The 12709-nt window shown below is 43.8% G+C and overlaps 1 protein-coding gene across 14 annotated transcripts in view; it reads right to left on the reverse strand.

The window, feature by feature from the left end:
• Window positions 1-12709, reverse strand: part of PPP1R13L (protein phosphatase 1 regulatory subunit 13 like) — a 1016088-nt gene that overhangs the window by 656404 nt on the left and 346975 nt on the right. For all 14 annotated transcript variants that reach the window (XM_078660882.1, XM_078660878.1, XM_078660877.1 and 11 more), the window contains one exon: window positions 10895-10964. The gene's annotated coding sequence lies outside the window, so the exon portion shown is untranslated. The remainder of the gene's footprint in view (window positions 1-10894; window positions 10965-12709) is intronic.

Below are 12709 nucleotides of genomic sequence, written 5' to 3' on the forward strand. Positions count from 1 at the left end.
GAGTAGTGAGTGCAGAGTAGTGAGTGCAGAGTAGTGAGTGCAGAGTAGTGAGTGCAGTGTAGTGAGTGCAGAGTAGTGAGTGCAGTGTAGTAAGTGCAGAGTAGTGAGTGCAGAGTAGTGAGCGTGCAGGGTGAGCAGTGTGTGAGCGTGCAGGGTGAACAGTGTGTGAGCGTGCAGGGTGAACAGTGTGTGAGCGTGCAGGGTGAACAGTGTGTGAGCGTGCAGGGTGAACAGTGTGCGAGCGTGCAGGGTGAACAGTGTGCGAGCGTGCAGGATGAACAGTGTGCGAGTGTGCAGGGTGAACAATTCCAATCCAAACCACATAATTCTATTACACACCACATGCATACACTCCATAACACATGGCTAAAAGACATTGCCATTTACAATGCCATTAGCTCTAACTCAAATAAATCCGAGACCTATTGCATTTCCAATGCTTGTTTAAGTTATAGGCCTGCTGATGCTTGACACGCATTTGCTTCTTCGAATGACTGGCGGTGCAGCTGTGCAGTACGCTGGGGCGGGAAAAAAGTCAGAATCTTGATCTGCATTGGTCAGGCCCACCCGGAAAAAAAAAACTTGATGATTCAACGCCAAGGAGAGACAACGCTTGGGGCCACGCAAATAATTCATTAAGCAAGACTGCAGCAGTTAATTGTTTGCAGCCGTAGTTCACCAGCAATAATTTAATTGCTGCCTGTGTTAGAAATTCTAGAATTTTTGTTACTTAGGCTGACCTGAGGCAGGGACGTCACTTCACCTCAACAGCGTTTCTGGTGGTCTGTATGCAGGGAGGAGACTGGTTAACTCACACTACAGAGCATAAGTCATGATTGCATGCAATGTACTCTGTAGACCCAGCCCTAAAAAATTAGTGCCGGTGCTAAGCACCGGCACACATTCAGCACTGGCCTTTGCTTGTGTAGCCATACATTAAGTTCAAAGCTGTAAGCAGGATGTGCAAGCGAATTGGTAATGTAATTAATAGCTGTGTGTAGATTAAACAGAGAGAGACACCTTGTTGAGACCAAGGGAATAGGGTGCTCTTCACAAGTTCAACAGAAAAGCCCTTGGACGATACTATATGTAAAATAACCTAGACCACTGCTAGATTACCATTAATCTGAACTATCAGACAAACACATTGGTATTGCTTCCAGCCCAACCCACAAAGTAAAAATAAGATCATACGATAACTTATTCAATTAGAAAAATACAAAAACTTGTTTTCATTTAGTTATTGATATCACACTATAAAAGCATTTCTTTAAAAGCAATTAAAATTTCATTCACATGTCAGACAATTCATATAAAACAATTCATAGAATAATCACAGTTGTATACAGAACATAAAATCACAATAAAAAACCCATAGACCAAAGAGAAAAAAGTTCCTAGACAATATACTCTGTCATTGAATCAAACATATCCTATGGGGAAATTATTAACTACCCGGCCTGTGTGCACTCCTTATCTTGCGAATACAGGACCGGGTTGACCCTGGGATTATGTTAATCACTATGCGTCAACGCATTTCGATGGTTAGAATTATTATTCCATCTTTTTCCAGACTGTAGATCAAATTTTTCTGGAAGATATCAGATGCTCAGTGTGCCCAGCCTGTAGCACATGTGCTTGAGAAACAAACAGTGCTACATATCAGTGGGTCTGGAATGTGTTTGTTTTTAGTCTTAGCAAGACGCTAATTTATAGACTTTTCTAAGCTAAAAGTACAGTATCGAGCTTCATTGTGTAATGTAATGTTAGAACCATACCTCCTGCAACCTTTTGACCACAACCATTTTGTTTTATTGACCTAAAACGTATTTGTTAATTGGAATCTTAACTATTATCACTTTTTATGATGTAATTACGTTAAAAGAGTGCATAATGTTACTTCTGCTACTCCTGACATTTTGCACGGTCCTGTATTAAACAGTGTGAGTTAACTGGCAGTGAGATTCTTGAAACAACAATAACCTGAGAACACTCCAACCACCCATAGTAAAAAGATTAAAGTGTTAGACTCTATATACATGTTGAAAAGAAAACCACAATTTTGTGATTTTAGGAATCTTTAGAATTAATTGGGGTGTGTTGGAAGGTTTTTATTTTCAACAATCTTTATTGTTACCATGTTAGAACAAAGGCAGGACTCGAGGTCAAGTAGAATTCGATCATCTACAGTGACAGATAAGGTGGTTGTTGGCTGTAAACTATGCCTATTTGGTCATGAACATTTTATAAAATCATAAAGATGCATGAATGAAAACTACTGGGACTATGCCCTGTTGCTCATTTATTCTATTAAGCTTAGTTCAAAGGCCTGGCGTATTTGCATATTAGAGGAACGAATTTGGCAAAGTAGAAGTACAGTGAATCTGATTCGTTTTTATTATACACGTATTAGCAACCTTTAGGCTGATTCTAAGTATGCTCACATTTGGTAAAATGGTAACAGAAGAAAACATCGAAATAGTGATTACCCAAGAGCATATCATGTAGCAAAATCAGGAGGCCTATATTGAGTGGTGTTGTAGGCCCACACCACTGTGTTGCTAAACGTTTGAAGGCTCCTGTGAAGGTCTTCTTTTACAGCATTGATTACCCAAATTGAGCCAATGACAGAGACAAAGGAATAATGACAGGACATTGAGATTTGAATACCAAATCTGTCAGTGGTTAGTCGCTGAGTCTGTGGTTGATAGTGTTGCTTATTGTTCATCTCTGTGGGCCTGAGACACTCTTTCGAATGGAATACCAGTTGTTTGTTTTGTACAGCTATGTCTTCATGCTCACTTTGCCACTTCAAGCTAGCCTGGCTGATGATGGCTGATTAGTCAGAAACCAGTCCCATGATGCTTGTTTCCGGTCCAGGGAAGACATGGCTTGGCAGTACGGGCTGGACGGTTCCCATTAGGAACAGGGTCAGACTGATTTGCATATGGCCATGTCTGAACTGGGGTGGCGGAGTGAGCTAAAGAATGATGATGGATTAAACCCAGATCAGTTGACTGTGGGAGAGTGCTTGCAATGTTCAACACTCCATCCATCATCCCCTTTGGTTTTGCTTCATGCGGGACAGAACATCATCCAAGGACTTGATGAAGCTGGACCATGTCTCAGCCTGTAGAGCCATACACTATCTCCCAGTTAAGGTTTGCACCCATATTTAGAGCCTACATCTGTGTCTCCTTAATTATTCTAGGTCCACATGGATGTTTAATTCCCTAAACCCAATTTCCTCCATAAAAATGCACCTTCATTTTCAAGTAATCTCATTAAATTGATTGAATTGAAGACAAGTGTTTTATCATATATTATTATACTGCAGCATTGTACAGCAAACGATAACCCTCAGGAGGCCCCAAAGAATTTTCTGGATGTTTGATTATGAAAAGTTGTTGTAGTGCGGTATAACTGGCAGAGTATTTGTTTGCACTGACCTAAATGTAGTAGGTTTGGTGTCATAAGTGAGGTTGAAGGTGTGCTCCAATGAGATGCAGTCAGTCTTTAGGAGCATTTATGCATGGAAGTGAATGTGAGTGAGACAGTACATTGGGTTGCCTACACCCCCCCCCCTTACATCATGTCACCTGTACCTCATGGACCATTTACTATGGGAGCAGTTAACTTTGCTTTTTGGTGATCTTGACAATTGTTGATTACCCTTACTCATTCCAGGAGGGCTGACCAGAGCTTGAGATCTTCTGAAATTCAACACATAGTAGAGTTCTGTAATTTCTTCAATTGATTCCACACTGGTGTATTTTAAATATGCCTATGTTAAAGTCCAGAACCCACCAGAGGTGACAGACCAGCCTACAAAATAATTTAATTATGTTTGTCTCCCATTGACGACTGAGAGGGTAATTGGAATCAAATCAAAATACTCAATAAGCACTTGGTAGCTTATACAGAGCATTTGCTTGCGTAGGGATTTGTTGCATGTCACTGCACGCAGCCTTAGATGTGGTGCACAAACACCCTTCTTAGCCCCACACAGAGGAACAAAATTAAAGGGAACATTGGTTCGGTCCCCAGCTGAGTATATGCCATAAGCAGTGCATCATCAGCATAGAGGAGGGCAGGTATTCAGCGAAGTCCAATTTGTGGTAGGTCCGGACACTGATCATACAGTGTCTGCCCAGACTTTTATTGTATAATGTAAAAAGAAAGGGTGCCAAAATACATCCATGTTTACCACTATCTCTATGTTGAATGATGTGGTGCACTCACCCTTAGCCCCATATTGAACACTTGCTTTAATGCCAGTATATAGATGTCTCAGGAAATCTAGAAGTGGTGGCTCAACGCCTAGATCAGCAATTATGGTCCACAATTTGTCGTGCTCCACACAATCAAAGGTCGACGATAAGTCGACAAATAGCAAAAACTGCCCACCCTGTTTGGCCAACATATATTTCCCACTTACTGGGTTCAAATGAAGTCCCTGCTCAAATGTACCAAGACCTGGTCGAAGGCCAAATTGCAGCTCTGATAAAAATTCATTGGCTTCGGCCTAGTCCTGAAGCTTGTTTAGTATAATACATCCTGTCACCTTGACCAATGAGTCCAGTAATGAGATTGTCCAGTAACAAGCAGGATTATGGCGGTCACCTTTTTTATATATCGTACCACAAGAGATTCTGACCAGGTATCAATAAAACCAATCAACATGCTGCCATAACTTGAGTCAGTAGTGAGCCCCAAGGAGCAATATTAGCTTTAAAAAGGTCTACTGGTATACTGTCGGGACCAGATGCTTCCCCCCCCCTTTACTTGCTTCTAACCCTAGAGTAAACTGTTCTATGTTAAACTGAAGGTTTATTAGCAGTTCTTTTGGGGGGTGGTTGGGGGGGGAGGGAAGTGACCCTCGTAGATATTGGGGCACTATAGGTTCATGTATTCTATACTGGAAGTTTGTACATGTTAGAGAAATGGTTCACCCATTCCTCATCGCAGATTGCAATCTCTATAGTTGGGATATCTTGAGGACTCAAAAAGGGGGCATTTACTGCCCGCCAAACCGCGTTATCTCTAACCAAAGTGGTTTCGTGCAGGGCCCTCCATGTATACTCTCTCATTTCCTCCTTATGTTCTCTAAGGGCTAGTTTATACTCCAATCTACATGTTTTTATTTCTTGCTTAGATTTCGATGGCTTGTGTAGCGCATAAGTCAAGTTCTATATGCCTTGGTGCATCTAGTGTCAAACCATCCATGTTTTTGTTATTCACTTTTCCTATAGGCCCTCTTTAATCCCTGCTGTAATCATTTGGAAGGCTTCTAGAGGTTTGACAGTATCCACATTATGGTCCAGGCAGGTTAAAAAAGCTTTGTAATGCTTACCCACTAGCTGCTTGGTAAAATTGACAGGATCAACTTTGGACCACTTTAGGGAGTAACCATTAGTTAAGGCTTATGCTCTGTGGATAGTGGTCACTTAAGGGGTTATTATGGGTTTCAAAACCCTTAACTCTAGGTAAATACCCGTTTGACGTTAGCATATAATCTATAATAGTATTTGCCCCTCTCCCAAAGGTACAATCTACAGGGAATGATGGAGTACACAATTCATTAGCAAATCCTAAATCAAACTTGAACAGAATATCATTCAGATTATCCCCATAGAGTAAATGAGGGAAATGGGTGTAATCTGCAGTGCCATCTATTGTAATACCACATATTTATTTTGACAGCATCTTTGTCTCTCAGCCCACAAGTCTCAATGCGGCATGCCCACTACCGTTATGTAAGAATAGCACCTCCTTTGGTGGGAGCTGCCGTGATAAATCAGTTAAACCAAGAGTTAACATCTGTCACATTAAAGGTGGACAGAAGCTAGATAAACCATGAGACCATGTGATTTAATAATGTACTTGCTTTTTGTCAGCCATACTAACCAGTAGCGAGCATGCTATGAGCCAGGAGAACCTTCTACTTACACTATGCAGTTAAGACTCATTTAATCAACCACAATTACATTTGGTCTGTGTTAAACCACAGGATTTCTAGAAGGTTAGACTTGATAGACTATAGAGTTTATCCTGTCATTACCATATTCCAGGAGTGGAGGACAAGGCACCTTTCAACAAATCAAAGCGTTACAACATGAAGAGAATTATACACATACTATACACACATAATCATCAATAAAGCTTTTTCGATTTTTTCAAAAACAAATCTTAAAAGCACATAATACCACACAACAGTATAATCAATACAGCTTTGAAATCATTTTTAAAAATTATTACAAATATCGTCAATGACTAACTAAGAGCCCTGCTTCCTTCAGTTTTAATCAAGGGGAATAACATATTATGAACAATTTACATAAAAATGGTTCTTCAGCATTTAATTTATTTTTTTCGTTAGAATTAGCATACAATAATCAAAATCCTACTCTTTCATGTTTTAAAACCCCCATTAAAAAACACACAAGATAAAAGCAAACAGAAGGCAAGTTTAAGAACTGTAAAAATAACAGAGCATTCTATATCAAAATTAGATTTCTACCCTCTACCATAATCGATAAGCTAATTGAGAAATTAGGAGAAGCCCAGTAGATATCAACCCTAGACCTCATGAAGGGCTAATGGTAGGTACCAGTCAGATCACAAGATCAGGAAAAGACAGTCTTCGCCACCCCGAATGGCTTATATGAATTCACAGCACTTCAGTTTGGCCTACACGGGCCCCAGACACCTTTCAGGGTTGCATGTCAACAAAAATAAATCGAGAATGGGTTTCAGCAAAGTCAAATACGTGGGATATGTCTGAGAAGATGGTGTAATAGAACCCCAAAAAGAAAACAATAAAGGCTATCCTGAAACACCCCTCCCCTCACCAACAAGAAGGAAGTGAGATTTCCTAGGGTTATTGGGATACTACCAGAGGTTTGTGTCCAGATACTCCCAGATTGCAGGACCCCTAACCGATTTCCTAAAGAAGGAGGTGAAAATAAAAGACATAGAAAAACCATCACGTGTCCTACAAGAAGCATTCCAAGAGCTCAAGAAAGCCATAACCTCTAGTCCCAATATGGTGTCCCCCAACTTCAGCAAACCCTTTATCCTGCAGACAGACGCGTCCGAAACCGGGCTGAGATCAGTTTAATCATAGCTATCCAAGGAGGGTATTGAGTTCTCCATTATTATTATCAGTCGTAAACTGTTTCCCCAAAAAAGAGTGTCCTGCCTTCAAATGGGCTGTGGAAAAGTTGCAGTTTTATCTGGAAGGGTATCCTGTTAACTTATACAGAGATCATGACCCCTTGTTGTGGATGAGCAGCAAAAAGGGTAATAACCCTTGTATCCTTCACTGGTTCCTCTCACTCCGGCCATTTGTGTTTGAAGTTAGGTGTAGGGTCTGCTATCCTATGGTCACCCCAAATTTTGCTTTTTCCTTCACTGGTTTTCGACTTAATGTGGCTGTGGGCCTGCTAATCAGACCCACAGCCTGCTGTTCTCTCTCTAAATTCACATACATGTACTATAGGTACATCACCAATTTGGTACTGGACACCTTCTCAGCCCCTGTACCATGCACTATAGGTGCTCAGGGCATAGGTGCATCCAAGGACTATCAGGGGCTGCAGCATATCTTTTGCCACCCCTGGCTGGTACTTAAATCGACACAACTGGCTGATCACTCAGCTGGGGCAAGGTGGTGTAATCACCCCTTGCTTAGATATAGTATACCTATATCTAAACCTATCTGGACACATATATACCTATAAGTCACTCCTATGGCAGGCCTTAACAATCCTGGAGGCAGAGTGCTTGGTTTTATGTGAGATGGTGCTCTGGCATGAGCTGAGCCTGTCTGCAGCTTTCGGAACCATTTCCTTATAGCTGTTCCAGTGATACTGCCATACCATATACTCTTAAGTGCATTATAATCCTCGCGGTTAATGCTAACTTTGGTTTGGCTTTATCAAAACATGTCGTGTTTGGTGTCATACACTTTGGAATACTACCCCCTCGCCAGTTCTGGCGACGGGGGTAGCATTCCACCCTACTAGAGGGAGAAGACATGTTACTTTGCTTTAAACGCGGTTCATCCTAACCAGAGCCTCAGCATCACAAAATGGATGCTGCTGCACCGACACAAGTCTGACCTCCTGCTGCTGACCGAAACTTGGCAGGGGAGGCCTGGACAAAGGGTTTCCTGTCACAGGGAGGTGCTACACCACCCCAGACAGGAGATAGTGGATTGGAGCAGGGAGGGTTGAAAGAAACTAGACACTGCCTAGGGCGCACAAGGTGTCCCAGGCCAAATCCAGTCAAACCGGTTCTGGGGCACTCCAGCCCCAGTCCTGGCACGAAACTGGACAAAGGGAAAGGGGTGTAACCACCCCCTTCCTGGGTCCCACCCATAGGAAGGACCTAGCAGGTAATCCAGCCCCTTGATTTGGAATAAAGGTAGGAGCTGTGCAGATGCACATCAGATTATCCTGACTGAAACTTATGAAATGAAACTCTGGACCCTTCGACATCCCACTCGACGTGGAAGACTGAAGAATCTCCCTTGTGGTCAAGGAGTGACCACCCTGTGCAAACAGGCACCATCCAGCACCTCACCGTTTGCTTTGTTGCAGTTCCCGCTGGAACTCGAGCGACAGAGATTGACAAGACCCAGCGTTCCTGCCTTGCAACAGCCCGATCCACAGTCTATGCAAAGCTGAGACCCGTGGAGGCGACCTGAAGTGTGGGGCCGGCCATCTTGGAAAAACTACGAAGCGCTGACCGTGCAGCTCCCAAGGCTCCCTCGAAGCTGTGCATTGAAGTTTGAGAAGCCCCAGCCCGAGCAGATTTTGCACCAAAGCTCACCCCTCCACGCTCATCGAGTGCTGCGTGGGGCCCTTTTGCATTTTCTTGCTCGACGAGTTGGTCCGGTCACTTGCCCGTTGGCTAGTGGCCCCAGTACCGACGAACCTTTGCATTTGCTCTGCTAGTCTGGTTGCTCCAGACTGGCCCTCGCTCCCCTGAAAAGGAGCACCCGCTCAGACCTTGCTGGTCTGAGTAAGAAGCGATCTTCGAATCCTGCATGGGTTACACTTGCCAAAGCTTGTTAACTCCGATCCAGAAGCCGACACCGCCAACAGCGAGAGCCTTCGTGGGACAGCTCGTGATCCACTCCTGGACATCCTCGGTGCCCCAGAGTCCACGTGGCAGCGGAGACAAGCTTCACGACAACCACCTGATTGCGCCCGACATTGCCTGGTTCCTTCCTGGTTCCTTCCTGGGCACTGGCTAGTGACCCAGACTCTGTCCCCTCTGCTTTCAGGTACTCTACATCTTCGATCCACCCTTGGATCACACCGGACACTTCTCTTCTGGACGCCTGCAGCATCTTCATCTCCAGGCACCCTAGATCTTCGTGACGAAACCCGACACATCTTTGCACCTGTGCACCCGCTTCCTGTGGGTGAGGTAACTGAACGCCGGTGCTCCTGTAGTGGTTTACACCTCTAGTGTCTAATTCTAAAGTTTTGTCCTTCTAGTCCAGTCGGAAGACACCATTGACTTTGCATTGGTGCATTCGTGTGCTTTAAGCGCTGCACCCGAATCCCGCGGGCTACTCCCGTCCTAACTGCTGTTAGTCCAATGTGGTCCCAGTGATTTCCAAGGCCCTAGGCCTTACCACTGATCGAATAGTGATTCTTACACCACTTTTTTGATATATGGTTTGAGTGGCCACCGGCCTCATCCATAATTGTGCAACTTTCATATGTTATATTGTGCTTTTGTTTAAACGCTTGTGCTTCATTGCTCATAAAGAGTAGTGGGGATTATTCTGAGAATAAATACATATATTTTTTATAATATATAACTTGTGTGGTGTCCTTTCATTTGATATTACAGGACTGCATATGGTAAAACAGCTGGCTTGACATGCCCTCTTGAGTTAAGCCTTTAAGGCTGCTTAGACCATGCTACCCCTAGGATAGCTTGTCTGAAATGTTGACTTACAACCACCACCATAAGGCATTGTTTGGACTGATACAAGGTGCCCACAGAACTGTGGACATCATACATCAGGCCAACTTCTCACATTAGGCATCGTAAGGGCTCCTAGAATGGGAACATGGACTTCCTCTCCCGTATTCCCCATTTCCCCAATCGGCAAAAGTCACAAGGGGTGTGTCACGAAGTGGGGGATCCACTCCATGACGTAAATGAGAAGGAGGAGGAAGGTGATCAATTCCCTTATTACATTACCCCTCTCCTTTATTCACAGCCCCACCGATCACATACCGTCAGCCGCATGAAAGCATCAGATCACATAGAAGATGGTCCCTTTAAGGAACATGACTTTCTTCATTACGTTACTGAGACCAACAAGCCAATGACAATCTCCCCTCGTCTGGTGGATTTTCAAAAACCCAGAAAAGTAGAGAGAAACTAAAATGTTCAGAGCGTGGAGATAAAGCTGTCAGCGAACAAACGTCGAGGAAAAGACCAGAGTGACCCTTTTGAGAGGAACAGCGACCGGCAAACCCCATTGGAGGAACTTGCCATATCCGTCCTCGACGAACGAAGAGACGACCATTGCAGAGCCATCGGCCGAAGCCGGGGAAGTTCAAGGAAGCCGATGGTGTGGGGAAGTGTCCCGCCATGTTCCTGGAGGAGCACGGCTCTCCCAGGTACGCACTTGCTTACGGGGCATGACGGGGAGGCGGGAGGAAAGGACAAACAATTCCCAAACCAAAGGGGGCAAGGGAAAAGAAAAACATGCGGTATTAAGCAACAAGTACGATCATTAACTGGAACCCTTATATCACTGCTGGAAGATTATTTTTCTTTTTTTATAGTGTGTCCGGTGAAATTCCCCACTCTTTTTCCAATAAAAAAAAGCCTAAAAAATAAGGAGAGCTGAAACACTTACCTGGCTCTGTATTTCTTACTGAGCCACAAGTACCATTGGGCAGAAGGGAGAAGAGGAACATCCGCGGACCCTAGTGGAAGAGAAAAGAAAGAAAAAGAGGGACATATTAGTTTTGAGACTCGAACTTTGAAATAAAAATATTGTGAGACAAAACACCACCCGCTCCTTGCCTTTTTCATCTTGCTAATCCCTTACAAAGTGGTATGGAACAGACACTGCATACCAACTGCACTTTATGTGCTGCCTCACAGACTTCAAATATGAAGAATTTACCCTTTCAAAACTATTTTTCATCATGGTTACTGGACAAAGGCTGAGGTGTTGTAGTGTCTTTCTGTCTCTGTTACACAGTGACAAGGTAATAAACCACTAGAATGGAGAAAACTGTAAACATATCCTCTTTTGTTAGAACACTGCACTCAACTGTCGTACACCAGTCTCAATCTATCAATGACTTCAGTTTCCATCATACATAGAGCAAAAAGGTGGGAATTGAAGGGGGTGGGAGATAGACTGTGGATCTCAAATCAGTGAATTCACGTTAGCGTAGCTATACATTTGATGGAGTGGTGTCCTCACGTGAGGCATCCAGTTACAGCACAAAAGACCTGACCAGTGACAACTGAACTTTAGCTCTGTTATACTGTCCTTTCAGGGGAGTACGGATGTACCAGGAGCACCCTCTATTTTAAATTTGCACTGTGATGTTGCCTCAGTTTCCACAATGTGACACCTGGGTCCATACAGTGAGAAAAGGTAAATGCAGCCTTGAGAGGGGAGACGATCAGCTACTCTGCCAAGCTGAGGAAAGAAGTTAGGGCTCAGAATGAGAACCTTATGACTCAACTAGCAGAGGCAGAAGAACTGCATGTGAGGGATATAGTCGGGGGCGTGAGGCCGTTGGAAGCCAGCAGAAGAACCTTGTCATTAAAGCAGAGTTAAATAAACAGGTAGCTCAAAGAGCAGCTGATGAGTATCAAACGCTTAGGCTTTTGATGTATGAGACTGAGTAGCAGGCGGGCAAACTTTTGGCTCTAAGAATTAGGCAGGAGCGTAGCAGGAATGTTATAAAAAGTATCCGTGAAGGGGACCAGGAGTATTCAGATCAGATGGGATTCGTAATGTTTTTAAGAACTTCTATCAAACTCTATACAAAGAGGAGGCCAGAACAGATTTCTCTAGTTTTACGTTTGATGAGTTCGGTCCTAAACTGACTCGGCAGGAGAAACTGGCGCTAGACGAAGATGATTCACTGGAGGAAATAGTCGAAGCACTGCAGGGTCTAGCGTCAGGGAAGGCTGTAGGACCAGATGGTATTCCACTGGAACTATACAAGTGTCTACAGGATGTTATAGCTCCTATGTTGCTGGATCTATGCTGCTCCTATGTTGCTGGATCTATTTAACAGCATAATCTGTTCTAGGGGTATTCCAGACTCGTGGAAAGAGACCAACATAATTGTGTTTCATAAAAAAGGTAAGCCCAAAGAGGACCCTGGTGGGTATCGTCCAATATCCCTCATAAATACTGATGCTAAGATCTATGCCAAGGTCTTGGCCAAAAGGCTAGGTGGGGTAATTGCCGGGCTGTTCTCTCCGTGGCAGCATGGGTTTATCCCAGGTCGAGGAACAACAGATCATGTCAGGCGGGCCATTACGCTATTTGACGTGCATGCTGCCGCGGGGGGACGGATGGCAATGATCCTTCTGGATGCCGAAAAGGCCTTTGATCGCGTAACGTGGAAGTATTTATGGGGGATATTGGAACGTAGGGGCTTCGGCCCTAAGATAAGGAGAGCGGTTAAAGTTATGTATG

The sequence above is a fragment of the Lissotriton helveticus genome, chromosome 9 (genome assembly GCF_964261635.1).
Source record: "Lissotriton helveticus chromosome 9, aLisHel1.1, whole genome shotgun sequence".
Taxonomy (NCBI): Eukaryota; Metazoa; Chordata; class Amphibia; order Caudata; family Salamandridae; genus Lissotriton; species Lissotriton helveticus.